General features: G+C 37.3%; 1 protein-coding gene and 1 non-coding gene across 2 annotated transcripts in view; both read right to left on the reverse strand.

Annotated features, from left to right (window-relative positions):
- POU2F1 (POU class 2 homeobox 1) overlaps positions 1–19,551 on the reverse strand; it is a 181,953-nt gene that overhangs the window by 143,620 nt on the left and 18,782 nt on the right. The window lies entirely within an intron of this gene.
- LOC125130186 (U6 spliceosomal RNA) lies at positions 1,694–1,800 on the reverse strand. The gene has a single exon (XR_007135682.1). It is a non-coding gene; the product is annotated as a U6 spliceosomal RNA (small nuclear RNA).

Genomic DNA, 19,551 nt, shown 5'->3' on the forward strand with positions numbered 1-19,551 from the left:
GTTCACTTCTCAGCAAATTTCTTTAGATTTGAAGCTACTGCTATATTTTCAGCACTGCATATTTCTAACATTTTCAACTGAAAATCAATACTGGGGCTCAAAAGAAAGATATTTTTCTGGAGGAAAGAATTACAGTAACTCACATTAGACCAAAATGCCATGTACTTCTCATCATTTGGACACAGGTATCCATACTGTTACAGTAGTATTCATCCTCATTTTTATTTTCCATAGAGTAAATCAGAGTCAATGCCTCAAAAGAAGTTGTTTTAAAGCTATCTTTCTCATTTACTGGTTTTCTGTTTAAATCAAAGAAAAAGTAGTGCCAATGTCAGATTTTTAAAGAGAGCGTTTGATGTCCAAAATGAGACATAATTCCTCAGCACCACCTATTCTTGTACAAAACAATAAATGGTTCCCTGCAGAACACTGTCTACAGCTCACCTACCCAACTTAATAACAATCTTATCACCAAAAGTACCTTGAGCAATAGATAGCATCAAGAAGCGGCTGTTGCAAATTTAGAAACAAAATTAAAGGTCCTAGGGAGACATTTTCCACAAGCACATCCAGACAACGAAAATGGGCTGCCACAATCAAACAGGATTTTACTGCTTTATAAGCACTCAATCCCTGAAGGAACTCAAAATTATGACTGCCTCAAAACAAAGATTTGTGTAGCTATAACCACTGTACCCATACCCTCATATCTCCATAGATATTCACTGAGGTTCTCCAGAGCAGGAAAGTCATTGTACTGCTCTATCACAAAGACTTCTTCAAATAGAACCAAATAATAATAACAATAAATAGATAAAAATCATCTTTCTTTTTAATCACAGGTAGCTCATCCAAAGACCACCATTTCTTACCTTTTCTGTTTGCATAAGTGAGATAATATGGTATAAATAGCACTGAGCTGGAAGTCCGCAATCTGAATTTTAGTCTCAGCTATCACTTATCAGATGCCTGACCTTCAGCAAGTCACTTAACTCTTGTTTTCAACTTACTTAGGAACTCAAGGTTATTTGGTGTGAATATCCTCATCTATTCCTTATCTAAAAATTCGTATTAACTCCACCATCTATTCTCCTGCCTCAGCAAAAACAAAAAGAAAAGGAAAAAAAAAAACATCTTCTCTTCCAGTTAGGACCCTATCAATTTCAAGGGACAGGAAACCTAACACAAATTGAGATCAGTTAAAAGAAAAAAAGAGGGGGTGTTAAGTGGCTCATCTGACTGGAATAGCCAGAAGTAGAGTAGAGCACAACAGACACTGAACCAAAATCTCCAAGATCTGATTTCTGTCTGTCTCTTTTCTTTTTATTTTTTTTAATTTTTTTAAAATTTTTTTAAAATTTTTTTTATTTTCCCACTGTACAGCAAGGGGGTCAGGTTATCCTTACATGTATACATTACAATTACATTTTTCCCCAGCCTTTCTTCTGTTGCAACATGAGTATCTAGACAAAGTTCTCAATGCTATTCAGCAGGATCTCCTTGTAAATCTATTCTAAGTTGTGTCTGAGAAGCCCAAGCTCCCGATCCCTCCCACTCCCTCCCACTCCCTCCCCCTCCCATCAGGCAGCCACAAGTCTCTTCTCCAAGTCCATGATTTTCTTTTCTAAGGAGATGATCATTTGTGCTGGATATTAGATTCCAGTTATAAGTGATATCATATGGTATTTGTCTTAAAAATATGGAACGCTTCACGAATTTGCGTGTCATCCTTGTGCAGGGGCCATGCTAATCTTCTCTGTATCGTTCCAATTTTAGTATATGTGCTGCCGAAGCGAGCACTGTCTCTTTTCTTATTCTGGCTTCGTTTTGGGTTTCACATGGTGACCAGAGAAGTGAAGCCACTTTGCTTCTCACTATCCTAGGTTTAAGAGGCAAGAGGCTTCCTACCATAGCTCAAGTAAAGGCAAAAGCTATGACTGGCTTTGCTCAAGAAACTGCCCACCTTGAACCAACCACTTGACTGGGGGAAACACGATCCTGAATGTCACAACAGTTAATGCCACCCATTAGGCAGGGACTAAAAGTAAGGAAGGAGCAAGTACCTCTAAGCAAAAACACAAAGGTTCTTCACACCTTCTCCCCCAAGGTAAATCCCTCCAGTGAGGTCTAATCCCATTTCCCAACCCCATTATCTTCTTCTTCCAAAACCTAATCATCCCCTTGACACCTTCTCCTTGATGTTTGGTTTGGCACATCATCCACACTCTTTTTTTTTTTTTTGTCTTTTGTTGTTGTTGTTGCTATTTCTTGGGCCGCTCCCGAGGCATATGGAGGTTCCCAGGCTAGGCTTGAAACGGAGCTTCAGCCACCGGCCTACGCCAGAGCCACAGCAACGTGGGATCCGAGCCGCGTCTGCAACCTACACCACAGCTCATGGCAACGCCGGATCGTTAACCCACTGAGCAAGGGCAGGGACCGAACCCGCAACCTCATGGTTCCTAGTCGGATTCGTTAACCACTGTGCACGACGGGAACTCCCATCCACACTCTTAATACAAGTAAGGAATCACTTTCTCTTCTTCATTTCCTAAATCCAGTCAAGTCACCAATTCTCAAAGATTCCACCTCCTTGGCATCTTTTTTCTAATCCTCTTCTCCAGCTGCATGCAGCTCCCTTAGTATAGGCTATAGGCCTCCATACCACTCTTGCCTGATTACTGAGGTTGTATCCAACTGGCCTCCCGCCTCCAGTCTTTTACTATTCTAATCCATATTCCATACTGTCACCTGTGATCTTTCTAAAATTCAAGTCTAATCATATTTTCCTATATGCTTATTAATGTCTCCTTGTTTTGTGCGGCATAAAATTCATCTTATTTCTGAACATCTTCACCACATAATCATGCAATTTCCAAATTTTAGGAAGCTGTTTCTCATCTGTCCTTTTGCTCATCTTGCTCTCTGAAATTTTCCTGTGCTACTCTGTGGATTCAAGGGATTTCCCCTACTCAAACACCTGGGTCAACAAGATCCAGCCAAGGTGTTTCTACTTGTATGAAATCTTTCCAGAGATATCCACTAGGACATCTTTCTTTGCGCCCTCACTATGCTCAATAGAGTTCCTCTCATAGCATCTATAATATTTTATTTCACTTACCTATTTACAGACTTGTCTCGTTCCAATGGTTCTCAAAAGCAAACATGGTCTTAGGATAATTTGAAAAGCTCTGTAAAAATACAAATGCCTGAACTTGTACCACCCTGAACATACCAAACCAGAGTAAGGGCCTAGCCATGTAGACTGTGAAAAAGTTTCAAGGCAATTAAAGTTACCTGCCCCTATCGCTCCAAATAAAAAACCACTGACAGATGATAACCTCCCAAGGAAAACAATTCTTATTAAATATATTCAGTTCTTCAAATTGTTCCTGGCAGTAGGGAAACAAATATTATAGAATGCAAATAAGTCTTACACTTTGCTGTCAGTTAAGCACCAAAAATCATCCAATGGAAGAAAATGGACCATAACATACCATTTGGGGGCATTCCATTTAAATAATTTTTTTAATACATTGGGTGGGGGGATGGGAAAGGGGCAGACAAAGAAATTTCTCAAACCACCATTTTCTCTGATAATCAAGAACACAACAATATCCTATACATTCAATTGCTGAAGCCAAAGATAAATATTTCTGATTTTAGCTTCAAGGTATTCTATGGTTATTGAGTCAGATTCTAAATAGTACCTGTTGCTTTTTAACAATGAAAGAAACCAATATGCCTTCTGCATAGCTTTCTATGCAGCAAGAATCAAGATACATGCAGAACACAGCTCTGGTATGAATTAAAGTTAGGCACTACAAAGAAACATGGGAAATACAAAGAAAATGTGAAATCCCGTTTAATAAATATTTTCTGCCAACATTCAAGTTAGTTTAGCTGCACTAGCAAGGTGAACAAGAGGCTCAGTGGCTGTCTTGACTAAGACACACTAATAATGCTACTCAAATTTACATTAAATAAACTTGAGACTGCCAGATGTTTCATATGTATTACATCATAAACTTTAAATCAGATTAATATTCTTATCTTATAAAGCTTTTTAAAAAGACTAAGGTGTTTTCCTGTTGGGAAGCAGGAAAACACCTTATCAAAAGTTTCCTCTTCAAAAACTGAATACTGTGTCAACAGGCTTTAAAAAAACTTGAAAATGCCATAGAAGCAATTTAATTCACCATATTACACAGGCAGTTTAAATATTTTGTCAAAGGATCCAACCAAGCAAGAAGAGAGTCTGTTCTACATTCTGGTCAAAATTTAAACTGATAAAACTTCCTAGGTGCAGTTAGAATCTGAGTGTTACTGAAGTTCTCCCCTGCCCCGCCCCTTTTCATCATAAAAGCAGAGCAAACAGAAAAAATAACACAGCAAAGACATAAAAACTCTCCCTCAGCCTCTATTTTTTTCCTGAAACAGGCAAAACTAGCACTAAGTTTAAAAGAGGTGAAAAAAAATCTAAGAAGAAGAACTTTGTTTCTTTAAAATAAAAAAATCCTTAACAACCAAACATAATTCCAAGTTTCACTCTGGAGAAAAAAATACAAAAACAAAAACTAGAAAAATAAAAGACAAAACATGATAGTAGAAAAAATGACACTTTATTGTATGAGAGTTAATAAATCATTACAGAATTCATAGAGGCTAAAAGTTTTGTTTCTGATCCTCATGTACAAACTCCGGGGATGGTGAGAGATAGAAAAGTAATAATTTAAACCATTCAATGTACTATAGGCTTTTTTGAAGTGAAACTCTTTTGGCCTCATTAACTGAATTGGTCCCTTGATAATCAAGTTTCAGGAGCATTCCACCAGTAAATTCATCATAAAGCGCTCTTTGGGCCATCACATTTAAAAACACACATTGTAAGGAATACTGTAGTGCAATAAAATGAGACCACTTTTTAAAACCCCAAAGCCCAATTAGATTATGTAAACGCGAATTAAGGATATATATGGATCCATATATATGTATGTCAATACACAAAGATCCTGGCAAAATGCCAGGTAGCACAGTCCTTGGAATAAGAAATATTAGAAATACCATCTTTGTGGGACACATGCTTTTTCTCTAGTGCCATCATACATCACATTGAAAGCTACAAACTGGTTATCCACATTAACTTGACTCTGCTGAGAGCAAAAAAAAAAAAAAAAAGACTATCAGATTCCATTACACTTTAGAATTTTTTAGTTTTTCTATTGGTGAGAAATGTTTGAATTTATTTTGCCACTTGGGGCTCAGTTATGAACATCCTTTGGTTTGGAGTTTTAGAAAGAGTAAAAAAAAAAAACCCCACACCTAATAAAAGCTATAACTTAATTACACAGAATATAGATAATAATCTGGTTTATGCTCTCAAATTATCAACAATGGATTTTACTACGGTGGTGGATCCCCTTCAAAGTAAGAAAAAACTAACACTGAAAACAGACTTGAGAATCTTAGGTCCTCCTAAACACTTCATAGTAGTGATTCTTGCATGGACTTCTGCAACATGGAAAACTACGCAGGAGTAAGTTTGGATAGCACTTTGGAAAAGCACACCTGAATTCCCCAAACAAATCTCTTAAGGAGCAGTTAGTGGAGATTGCTGTTTTGTAAGTATATTCTGCAAAGAAATTGCAAACATCTGTGCTCTCTTATCTGCAACGACCTAAGACCTGAAACCTGGACTGTTGGTTCTAAATATTCTCTCTACAAAGTTCTGTTCAGATTATCCTAATTACAAATAGGATCACCGTCACTGCAGAAGCATTATGTTATAAAAGATAAGAATGAGATAAAATATAAGAAAACATTCAAACATATGAAAACTGCCAACACTTAAAGAAATATATTTGATTCAAATGATCAATATATAAAGAAAAAAACAAAAAATTTTAATATTATCTTAATAAAATGCAGAAAATTTAATTAGTTACATTATCCACTGTGAAGCCTATAACACCATACACTCACTGATGACAAAAATGATGTGCTGTTTTCACCCACTTTGCAAAATCCTTTTGTGTCAGGTAGGAAACATACTCTATGGTCAGATCAACAAGCTCTGGCTGTCAAATAAGAATTTCCAAGTATGACCTTTCAGTAGAAAAATGCCATTTTCCTCAGACCCAATATAGAGAAAACATGAAAGAAAATCAAAACAAAATTCCCCATTAATATATTGAAACTCTCTCTCTAAATTCTATTTCCCTCCATACTGAGCAAAATATTGGTACATATTGGTCCATATCTACTAAGGTACAAATGAAGTTTTAAAGCTAAAAACCTCATAGTCTGCTCATGAGATTTTCTTTCTTTCTTTTTTTTTTTTTTCTAGGGCCGCTCCCGCAGCATATTGAAGTTCCCAGGCTAGGGGTCTAATCGGAGCTGAAGCCACCAGCCTATGCCAGAGCCACAGCAACGCAGGATCCGAGCCGCGTCTGCAACCTACACCACAGCTTACAGCAACACCGGATCCTTAACCCACTAAGCAAGGCTAGGGATCGAACTGCAACCTCATGGTTCCTAGTCAGATTCGTCAACCACTGCGCCACGACGGGAACTCCATGAGATTTTCTTATAATACCTCTAAAACACGTACACATACAAATCTCACTATTGTTATCTGAAATTGTTGTTGGTTAATTCTTTACTGATTTCTTGAGAAACACAATCCTGAAATTACTAAAACAACATATTAATTTGCTGTCAGAACCCTAGCAAAATAGTTTGTTTACATGTACTAATATTCAATTTAGCCTCAACTGAACATAATTAGGAAAATTTGAAGAAATAAAATAACTTACAATAAAGATAAGGTGTTTTTATGATATATTTTTAAAATATAGCCCTTCAGAATACTATAGTATGTAATAAATATGCTAGGACTTTAGATTTCCCCTATTGATGAGATTACTAGAAACCATTTTTTAGAGTCAGTTTGATCCACTCTGTTAATACAAAGAAGGCTTCCAGAGTCCACTGAACAAAGAGCTATGCCTAAATTCACAGAAAGCCAAGAAACTGTACTTAGTCATTGTATACATCAATGTTCAGCCCCAAAGTAGCATCCTCTCAGCGGAACGCTAACAGTAAACTAATTCTCTCAAATAAGACTACATTTTCCCCCTAATGCTCCTGTGGTGACATCCTCAAGAATAAAAAAAAAAAAACACCATTAAGCATCCTTTTCCCTTCTTACCTAAAATTTAAATACCATGTCAAATTTTGACAAGCACCTACACATTCTACCAGTACACAATTAAAAACAAATAGGAACAATAAAAATAAAACTGTTTCCCAAGCCATGTTTATTGTTTTCTATTTGATCTATGGTGGACAATTTCCAAAACTATCAGCATAATTCAAACATGCTGAACTAAAAAATTGAGTGTTTGTCATTTTTGTTCTTCATCTCATCTCCTTTTCTCTTTTTTGTTTTCTGAAAACAAAATACCAGAGGGGTTCCTGCTATGGCTCATCAGATTCGGGACTCAAAGTTGTCTCTGTGAGGATATGGGTTCGATCCCTGGCCTGGTTCAGTGGGTTAAGGATCCAGCATTGCCACAAGCTGAGGTGTAGGTCAAAGATGCGGCTTAGACCCTGGCCTGGGAAATTCCATATGCCATAGATGTAGCTATTAAAAAAAAAAAAGAAAGAAAATGTCAGAACAGACCACCTAGAATGATAGATAAGGTCAAAATACTAACATAAGTACTTATGCTGAGAAATATACAAAACAGAAGGCATATACAAGCATCTGATCATACAAATAATGCTTCTTTTCACTGATACCTTTGCAATATGTTGTGCAATCAAGAAAAATGTCAACTACAAAGGTAAACATACCCCCCATTAATAAAATGAGTATTTGGCAGCAAGTGAAGGGCAAAGATGGTAACAAAGAGCACCTTGCAAGTTATGCTTTCATTCTTTCACAACTTATCACAATGCTCCACTGCACAAACAAGGCCCATTCTCACTCTGGGTCAATCAGTATCCTCCAACTCTAATGGTTCACACCACTGGTCAGATCTTGAACCTCATCATCACCTGGAACTATTCCTCCTCTAATACTTTAAACTTTCTCAACACAATGCCCCTCTTGGATTGCTCACTCCCTTACTCTCATTAAAGACCTGTTCTCCACCTCATCCAGACCTCCGCTCCCTTCCTTTTCCCCCAGCCTGTCAATTCACTCCTGTCTTCATTTCCTTCTTAATTCCAAGGAGATCACAAGGTTCATTAATGACTTTCTTGTCAATACTTTCCACTCCCTTGTTTCCTTGTCCTTCTGGCTGTACATCCCAACAAAGCTCCCAATCCTGGAGCTTCTCCAATCCTTCTAGCTTCTCTACTTCCCGAATCCTGACTAGCTTCTCCACTCACACACCTTGGGCTGACAAGCACTACCGAAAAATAAAAACAATAGATGGCACAATCCTACAGGCGGGTCCTCCATAACCCGGAAAGTTTCCTCATAAATCTCTCTTTAGAATCCAGATTTCAGGAGTTCCCGCCGTGGCTCAGTGGTTAACGAATCCGACTAGGAACCATGAGGTTGTGGGTTCGGTCCCTGGCCTTGCTCAGTGGGTTAAGGATCCGGCATTGCCGTGAACTGTGGTGTAGGTTGTAGACATGGCTCGGATCCCGAGTTGCTGTGGCTCTGGTGTAGGCCGGCGGCTATAGCTCCGATTGAACCCCTAGCCTGGGAACCTCCATATGCCGCAGGAACGGCCCTAGAAATGGCAAAAAGACAAAAAGACAAAAAAAAAATCCAGATTTCAGTGGGTTGAAGAGGGAGTTAAAGGTGTATAGCAAAGGGAGTATAGGAGTTTAGAGTATATTCAAAGAAGCCTGGGTATAAGAGGAAGGAAAGGGCTGGTATGCAGAGGGAGCAGAAACAAAGGAAAAGTTGGAGCACACAGAGGTTAAAGAGAGCTGGAAAAGAAGGAAAGTTTGGAGGCCAGGAGAAGATGAAGGATACTGAATATTCCTACAGAGGCAGAAAGAAATGGATAGGATCCACTGGTTCAAATTTTATAAAAATATGTGCTTCAGTAATAATTTAAAAGGGTTTCCCTCCAAAGCAACCCAGAGTTTACCTTCTTGCATGGTAAAAGCCCAAACTCTGAAGCTGGACAGCCTGGGTTTGAATCCCAGCTCTTCCCATTCCTATTTATGTTAATTCCTAGATTGCTGACCAACAACAGAATTCCTACCCAAAAGTTAGCAGTATGGTACAGAATGTACAATGGATCATTATATTATGGACAGAAAAAAAAACATATAAACAATTCAGTGTCCCAACTGCTAAGAAGACAGAAGCCTAATAAGCACTAACTATATACTTCAAAACTGAAATTCACTTAGGGGTATAAGAGTTATAGAAATTGTGAAACAAAAGAGGGGAAGGAGGAAGAGGAGATCTGGAAAAAAGTTAAGGGGAGAAAAGGAAATTTGGATAAAGATAAAAATATAGGCACTGGGAGGTCCTGTCGTGGCTCAGCAGTTAGCGAATCCAACTAGCATTCACGAGGACTCAGGTTCGATCCCTGGCCTTGCTCAGTGGGTTAAGGATCCAGCATTGCCGTGCCTATGGAGTAGGCGCAGAGGCTACAGTTCCAATTCAACCCCTAGCCCGCGAACCTCTGTATGCCGCGGATGCGGACCTAAAAAGACAAAAAAGACCAAAAAACCCCCACAAAACATGCACTGTTTTCTAAGGGTCCTTTACAAATCCATTTTAAAATCTGGGGAAATAACAATTGGATAATGTCTATCACTTGATTTACTTACAAAAATCATTACATTTAACATTAAACTAAAGCGCCATTTATTATTACATTTAACATTAAACTAAAGCGCCGTTTGCTCAGATATCAATATCCTTATTTTTATAGCAACTAAAGTTATAAACCAATCAATTTTAAATCTACAACACTGCACCTTTATTAGTCTATGAGAACCAGAAAAACTCTGACAGAAGAAATTATCAACATAAAAGCAAAGCAAAAATAAAAGATACGGTTTTCCTATCTTCTACACAGTACTAGGAGATACAGAAATCACTAAATTACCATTTTTAAAACACCACTATATAAAAGCAAACACATTTTATTTGGAAATCTAAAATTTGGAGTCTCCTTTCAATTGTAAAACCTTGGGTTAAGTAATTTAACTCTTCTCTTAATGAGAAGAGTCTTAAAGAAACTTTAAATTCTTCCCAGATCTAAAAATCATAGATATTATCTTCTATGTACTCCTCCACTCTTTATCAAGTAAGTTTTAGGTTTTCACTCCCCCCACAACTCTTCTCATTAGGGAGACCCACAGGAGGTGGCTCTAAGTGTAGCTTACAGAAATGAGACCCTAGAGTTTGAACCCAGGCTCTGACACTTAGCTAGAAGCTGGAGGATCTCAGCATGTTTCTTCAGCCCCCCAAGCCTGCTTGTGTATAAAATAAGAGTAATAAAAATACCTGCCTTCATAAGGTTCCTCTCAAGATTAAAAGAGAAAGTGCTTAGCACAGTCCAGGCACACAGGAAGATACCCAATTAAAGTTAGCTATATCACTGTTTTATTTTTATGGTATTTATTTATTTATTTATTTAGGGCTGCTAGAGGCCCGAATCACAGCCACAGTAATGCCAGATCCAAGCCACATGCAGCATCTGCAACCTACATTGCAGCTTGCAGCAACGTCAGATCCTTAACCCACTGATCAAGGCCAGGGATTGAACCCTCATTCTCATGGATACTAGTTGGGTTCTTAACCACTGAGCCACAATGGGAACTATTTCAATGGTTTTTAAAAATGGTATTACTTCTTTCACCAGGTGGATAGATACATAATAGTTTACTTAATTCCATTTAGGTTGTTTCTAAATTTTACCTTTTAAAGAAAGGGGATATAAACATCTTTCTGCATTAAGCTTTACCCAAATTTAGAGAATTTTCTTAGGATGTATTCAAGAATTCAAATCACTGGATCAAAAGATATGGATGTTTTAAAGAAAGGTTTTATGGATTTACACTTTCATCAATAGATGTGACAGCACTCAATTCACTGCAACCACACCAATCAACACTGAAAATCTTCCTTCCTTCCTTCCTTCCTTCCTTCCTTCCTTCCTTCCTTCCTTCCTTCCTTCCTTTCTTTCTTTCTTTCTTTTCTTTCTTTCTTTCTTTCTTTTGTATTTTTGCCTTTTCTAGGGCCACTCCTGTGGCATTATGGAGGTTCCCAGCTAGGGGTCTAATCAGAGCTGTAGCTGCTGGCCCATGCCAGAGCCACAGCAATGCAGGATCCGAGCTGAGTCTGTGACCTACATCACAGCTCACAGCAATGCCGGATCCTTAACGCACTGAGCAAGGCCAGGGATCGAACCCACAACCACATGGTTCCTAGTTGGATTCATTAACCACTGAGCCACGACAGGAACTCCCCAATTTTCATTTCTTATAGTTAGATTTAAAATGTTTCTCAAGGTTGCTATAATTTGCAATTCTCTGATGACTTGTATGGCTGAGAATTTTTTCAGTTTATTATTATTAAAAACTTTTTAAGAACAACCTCATTCAATAAGCTTTTTTTTTTAAGAAGAAAAAAGTATAAAACATGCAGAAATAAGGAAATCAAGAAGGCATAGAAGAATAAAACAAGCATAAACTTAGAATATAAATATGTAAAGTTATTAAAATTCCTAGTGACTGAAAACAAAGAAGAAAATGTTTAAACAGTGCTTTGGGAGGGTTGAGGTGGGGGAACAGCAGCATTTAACTCCTCAAGAAAAGCAAAACTTTTTTCAGGTATTTAGAATCTAAAAGATAAGATGGGTCTTCATAAAAAGAATACAAAGTGATTCAAGGACAATAATCTCAATAACAAATCTGATAGAACTGCTCATTGGCTGCAATTGTATTTTTTACTTTAAATTTCAAAAATACAAGAAGATAATTTACTAAACATAATTTTGGCACATGAAACTTAGTATTACATTCATTTCCTAAGTTACTCTTACATTGCTATCTGCAATTTCTGCTTCTTCTCATCCTCTATTTTTATCTTGACAAATCTCTAGCACTGAAAGCTTGATCAAACTGAGACAAGCTTATTTACAATTTCTCAAATTCCTTTATTTTTATATGTGAGTCTTGGATATTAACAATATGGGTTTAGCTGACATCAACATTCTTCCCAATCACCTTGCTTACTTTTATATTTGCAAGCAGAAATAAACTTAAGACTCACAAAAAGTATTGGTTTGTCTTGCCATTTAGAAAGGAATGGGTATGAAAAATACAGCTTCTTGTTCAGGTTGAATGATTGATATAACCAATTTTACAATAAAATCTTATCACAGTTTTCAGAAATTTGGGCCACTTAATGGTCTTTAGCTATACTGGAATTTATCTGAAGCATTTTAACAACCATTTAAGAAAATTACTACTCCAATTCCTTCTCTTTTAGAGGTGAGTTATAAAATTTCCCGAAGGGTAACATATATACAAAGATCCTCCAAAAATTTTTTTAGCTTTGTTTTTGCTCTGCAAGAATATTTCCTTCTCCTTTCCCAGGCCTCTCTAAACTATACGCATTAATACTAAAGAATATTTAAGGAGTTCACTAGTGGTTCAGTGGGTAAAGGGTTCAGTGTTGTCACTGCTGTGGCTTAGGTTGCTCCTGTGGTGCAGCTACGATTGCTGGCCTGGGAACGTCTGCATGCTGCAGGTGTGGAAAAAAGAACGTCTGGACACAAGAACATGTGATCAAGATCTGACAATCCTATTTTATAATATAAAATGCTTAAATAAATATTACACCAAAATTAATAACCTCATTATATGTGTGGGATCTATGTGAGAGGAAAGAGAGGTAACAGGAAAAGATAAAGGAGGGAGGGCACATCTGCTTTTAGGGCCACATCTGTGGAATACGGTAGTTCCCAGGCTAGGGGTCAAATCGGAGCTGCTGCTGTCAGCTTATGCCACAGCCACAGCAATGCACGATCTGAGCCACATCTGTGACCTACACTGCAGCTCACAGCCAACACTGGATCCTTAACTCACTGAGCAAAGCCAGGGATTGGACCTGCATACTCATGGATACTAGTCAAGTTCTTATTGCTGAGCCACAATGGGAACTTCCGAAACTTCATATACTTATTTCTGAAATTCTGCCTGAACCCATTACTTATCACAGATTTGGTCATTCATTTTCTTCCCACCCCAACCCAGGCCATCTTAAAGAATTTTGAAAACATACAGAACCTTCTTCATCACCTAATCCTCAGCTCCATTTTATAGACGAAGATATTTTAGCCCAAAGAGATTAAGATCACAGAAAAAGATAGTGGCAAAACTGGAAACTTTTCAAAATTTGGACAAGAAATTAAGTATTATGGCTTCTCAAATCCTACATAATCATGCAAATATTAGTGAGATATTACTCCTCCATCTCTCTAAATATCTGATGTCAATGCATTCTTCCTTCTTACCAATGACATGGAGTTTCAATGACTACAACAAAACCGTGCTTTTGTGCTCATGACATCTATGATATGCTTCAGAGACTTTTTAGTTTTTCTAACAATTGCTATTTCGATCATGTTTGTGTTACTTTCTAAAAGATGCTGTTAGAAATTAACTATGTAATGAATAATAAAATCGGTCTCTTTAGAAAATGAGGTCAACAGAAAGAAGAGGTTTTATCATTTCACATTCACTCCCTAGCCCATGAATACCTTTTTGAAGGATGGTATTATTCCCCACCCATATTCCACCAATTTAATATATATCTAGATTAGCAGTTCTCTAACTTTTTTTTTTTTAAATTTCAGGGCCCCTTTACACTCATTAAAATTATTGAAGTCCCTGTGGTAGGTGGGATTTTTAAGATGGACACCCCAACTCTTGATATTCATGCCCTGTGTAGTTAGTCCCCTCCCCTTGAGTGTGGGCTGAACCAAGTGATTTGCTTGTAACAAACAGAATATTACAAAAAGGACGAGATACTGCTTCTGTGATTAGGTTGCAAAGGCTGTGATTTCTAACACTCCTTTCTTGCTAGCACTCTCCAGCTCTTCTTGTGTGCTTGCTCTGATGAAGCAAGCTAGAGGAGCCCACATGGTAAGGAATTGAGGGCAGCCTCCAGCCAACTTGCTGGAAGGAACCAAGGTTCACAGTCTGACTGCCAGTAAGGAAACTGAATGCAGCCAACAGCCATGTGAGTGAGCTTGGTTGGAAGCAGGTCATTTCCCTGCTGAACCTTCAGATGAGACCATGGTTCATATTTATACCACCTTTTGAGAGACTGAAGCAGAGGATCCAGCTAAGCCATACCCAGATTCCTGACCCATAAAAACTCTCCCTTTCTTTTACTTGCTATCCTCTAACCTAAAATGCATTCCCAATTCCAAAGTGCCAGAGCCCAAGTTCTCATACTGTTCCAACTCTTCAATTCAGCAAGCTTTATACAGGGAGGATTTTTTTTGCTATCTCAGGGGTCCACAGCTCAGGATTCAGAGAGCCAGGAAGAGTAGGAGACTGGCAATATGATTTAGAACATGGGCAAATACAACAGACTCTACTCTGGGTCAGTTATGGAGGGCAGATACAGATAAGAGAGCAAAAGAAATGGTTTTATGTAACAGCTGCTAAGATCTATATCATTTACTATGCCTATCAGTATGCTTGTGGGCAGTGAACATGATGCTAATTACACTGGACATGTTAAAAAAGACTGTCAATCCTGAAACAAATTTAATTCAAGAAAATAGTTTAATAAATATTTACTCAATATCTACTATGAGCTAAATATCATGCTAAAATGAAGTACTTAAATTAACAAAACTTGGCTTCTTCAAAACCCTCAAGAAGCCCAAAGTCTAATGATTACCTCAGACTGAAGAATTTTAGAGAAAAATTAAGCAAAATCTACTTGGCAAAGAATAAAAATTACAGTAACATTAAACATCATGTTCACTGTTTTGTTTCATATGAATAAATTTATTTAGTCTTCTATAATTCATTGTTCATCTACAGACAATATTTTAAAATCAAAGCAGCCTTTTTAAATGTGGATAATCATTTATTTCCCTTCTATGTTTATAAATTTGTACTACCCATTAAAAATGATACAACTTGTTCATAATCACTTTTTTACTATGAGGGTTCCAAGTCATCAAAAGATAAGAAATAATTTATAAATTGATAGGAAAAAAAACATGGATTCTAATTTCCAGGCAAAGTGCTCAGCAATCTATGTACATTATCTCGTTTAATTCTAAACACAGCTTTGTGAGGAAGGATTTTTACAGGTAATTTCTCAGAGCCTAGGTTTTCTTCAGTGCCAAAAATAATACTTAACACACAGTAAGCACTAAAATGTTTGCTGAAGGAAGAAAGTTATTGGTCTTGTATTCAAACTGATCTGTGAGATCCCTGGGCTAGTATTTTTAATTATCATGCAATAGTGCCCCAGCTAACTCGTAAAATACAGCTGGAAGTAGAGCATGTGAACAATAGTTACATAATGGCACTACAAAACAGAGATCCTGTCTCAACTAAGAGACACTTCTTCAAAATCTGACTTAGTAAAATAAAGAGAGAATTCATTTTGAGAGACTAAGGACTAAAAGAAAACATAGCCATATGTTTGCATATTAATATGTACAATATATATTATTTTCTGAACTTTGCTAACATATACAGATAAAATATTTATCCTATGCAAAAGCAGGTATCAATAATATATTACTATACCTAAAGTATCATTTCATGGCAAAACAATTACAATTAGCACAAACCCCTGAAGGTTCTTAACTTTTTGTTATTTTGCTAGTAAAAACAAGTAACAATTCCAAAAATGAAAAATGTCCCTCGTGGTCTAATGGTTAGGATTTGGCACTCTCTCTTTCTCCCTCAAATATGAAAACCTGAAAACCTGGGTGCATATAAATTAGTTACATGTGGCTTCTGATTTGGGTTGATTCTACATAAAGAGTAACTAACTAAATAAATAAGAGTTAAGCTATGGTAGAAAGCATTCATTTGCTTCTCATCTATCTCAGGATGAAATCCAACAAATTCTATAGCTAGATCACATCTTATGAGACATACTCAAACATTTTCTGCTTCAACATATCACCCTTGTGAGAAAGCTCATCTTGGAATCTTCTGTGATTCGGGCTTTTATATCAGCAGCTTTTCATCTATTTTTCAAATATCAGCTTTAACAGTCTTTCAGTATCATCACAAGGGCAAGCAACTTTTCCATGAGGTGCAGAACAGAAAACTGGTACAGGTACAAGTATGTACCCTCACACACACACATACACTTTCCAAAGGTTTTCATTCACATCCTGCTTTATTTTTGTTTCACTCTTCACAGTGCTGAAAGTGTCATTTATGGCATTTATTCTGACTATCACTATATAGGCTGAACAACTAAAAAACGATAACTCCAAAAACAAAAAGCATTCAAAGTATGCTTCTTAGTTCATCCAAAATTAATGTTCATAATACTTTATAAAAGTGCAAAGGAGCAAGTAACACTTAAATGCGTAACTATCTCTAAAAATATCTTACTGCCAAACAGGTAACTCTGTTTCTAAAAACTTGAAAAAAAGTGATTGGGGAATAACAAAGAATTTCTGCTAAAATACCCCCCCCTTTTTTTTTTGCTTTTTAGGGCTGCACCCGTGGCATATGGAGGTTCCCGGGCTAGGTGTCTAATCAGAGCTACAGCTGCCGGCCTATGCCACAGCCACAGCAACAGCAACGCCAGAGCCGAGTCTGAGACCTACACCACAGATCACGGCAACGCCAGATCCTTAACCCCCTGAGTGAGACCAGGGATCAAACCTTCAAACTCATGGTTCCTAGTTGCATTCATTTCCTTTCTGCGTTGCCACGATGGGAACTCCAAATATACCTTTCTTAACCAATCAAAAATAGAGTCAAAGAATGTCAGCTGAAAACTGGAATCAATACCTTAAATTATTTTAAACTGGAGTTCCCGTCATGGCTCAGCAGAAATGAATCTGACTAGCATCCATGGGGACATGGGTTCTACCCCTGGCCTCGCTCAGCGGGTTAAGGATCCACTGTAAGCTGTGGTGTAGGTCACAGACACGGCTTGGACCTGGAGTTGCTGTGGCTGTGGCATAGGCCAGCAGCTACAGCTCTGATTCAACCCCTAGCCTGGGAACCTCCATATGCCTTGGGTGTGGCCCTAAAAAGATTAAAAAAAAAAAAAAAAACCCTTATTTTAAACTAAGTCCACTTCTTCCTAATGATGTTTACTTTGGAAAATTATATAACTTTCTCATACCTTAGTTTCTACATCTACAAAACTGAGATACAACATCTGTATCATAGCATTGTAGTGCATATGAGAATTAAATGAAATAATTCATGTAAAACACTTAGCGCGGTGCCTGTGTAAATGGGCCAAAAACAAACTCGATAACTTGTTATTTTATATTATCCAGAACTATTCCATCTTAAGCTAATACTGCCAACTGTAGTTGTCTGTTAATTAATTTTTCAGCTGATGCAACAAACCTTGCTGTCAACTTATTTATCCACAGCAAATTTTGCTTTCACATTCTTATAACAGTATCACTTCATTTGCTCAAGTAACTTTTTGCTGACATCACTAAGATTACAGCCCAGCAGAAGCTAGAAGCAAGGAGATTTCTGATTCCTTCTTTTTAAATAAAATATTTAGTTATTTCTGGCACTACAAGAAGGATTCTGTAGGCCATTTGGAGTCATGCCTGTAAGAAGACAAATGAGTTCTAATGGAAGAGACCGTTTTGCTAAGGTATTGCTTTACACTGGCCAATGAGAGGCAGATGAGTAAAACAGGAGAGGAAGAAGAGAAGTTAACTGCTATCTCCTGGGTGACAACTTCACTACAAAACAAGGAGTCCCTAATGCAAAAGTTCCAGAAGTTGAGTTCTGAATCAGAATGGATATTCCCATGAACATAATGTTGAAAAAACTCTAAGGAAGGCCTTCAAACCACTGCAAAAGGAACCTTCAAAGGACCCTAGGAGCGTTTGTTAAAGATGCTTGTGCAGGAGCACTAGAAAAAGTGAGTTAACAGCTGACTTTCGATTATCTATGAGATACTTATTTTGGAACAAATTAACAACTACTACACAAGCTGAGGCATAATCTCCTATCATTTATCTGCTGTCCTGCATATTAAATCAGGAATGGCAGAAAACCCTTCTCTATTTAACTATATCACAATTTTAAATATTTTCCTCCTTTAAAGCAATAAATTAACCAAATGGTGGCCAGTATTCATTTCAACACTTTCCTCTTCCCTAACATGTTAACTTCCCCACTAACCTACCAAAAGCATACACTTTCCAATTCATCTTACCATTTTTTATATTTTTTGGCCATATCCATGGCAGAAATTCACCAGCCAGGGACTGAACCCATGCCACAGAAGTGACCCAAGCCACTGCACTGACAATGCCAGGTTCCCAACTGCTAGGCCACCAGGAAACTCCAGACTTTTTTTTATACATTTATTTATTTTTTTCTTTCGCAGCTTTATATATATATATATATTTTTTTTTTCTTTCCACTGTACAGCATGGGGACCAAGTTACACATACATGTATACATAGTTTTTCCTCCCATTGTTGTGTTGCGATGTAAGTATCTAGACGTGGTTCTCAATGATACACAGCAGGATCTCATTGTAAATCCATTCCAGAGCAATAGTTTGCCTCCGTTAACCCCAAGGTCCCATTCCCTCCCACTCCCTCCAGGCTTTTCATATTTCTAACTTGAAGAAGCTTCTGTCCTTATAGCTGAGGCTCTTAATCAGGGTTCATATGCTTGTATTCCTCTTCTAAGTGAATTGCCTATTCATATATATTGACTATTTTTCTACTGGGGTGCCTGTCATTTATTAATGACGTCCAAGAGTACTTAACATATTAAGAAAATTAACTCTTTCCTTTAGGCTACTAATATTTTCTCCTATGTAACTTCATTATATTTGTAGGCTTTTGGCAAAAAGAACCTTAAATATTTTGCATAGTTAAATCTATCAATCTTTTCCTTGTATGGCATCTGAGTTGTATATCATATCAAAAGCTTTTGCATGCCTAAAATTAAATAAAAATTATCCTTACTTTTGTCCTAGTACTTCTCCGAGTTTTTCTTTGAACATTCAAATGTTTAATCTCTCCAGAATTCATTTCTGTACATGGTATAAGGTATAACCTTGACACATAATTTTTTTTTTTTTCCAAATGGACAACCAATTGTTCTAGTACTAGCTACTCCCTCTATCTAATGTCAATTTCAATCACTACAGGCTCCTAAACTCCAGTTTAACGCTGACAGGAAACTTTCATGTCGGTATTAAAGTAATCACTTTTCAAAGCTTATTGTTGTTCAAGGGGCAACTTATTCTGCTTTGAGCATTCCTACCTAGCACCAGCTAGAATTAAAAGAAAAAAAGAAGCGTAGGATCAAAGTCTCAAATGTGACTACAATGCCAAAATATAACCA

The sequence above is a fragment of the Phacochoerus africanus genome, chromosome 6 (genome assembly GCF_016906955.1).
Source record: "Phacochoerus africanus isolate WHEZ1 chromosome 6, ROS_Pafr_v1, whole genome shotgun sequence".
Classification (NCBI taxonomy): domain Eukaryota; kingdom Metazoa; phylum Chordata; class Mammalia; order Artiodactyla; family Suidae; genus Phacochoerus; species Phacochoerus africanus.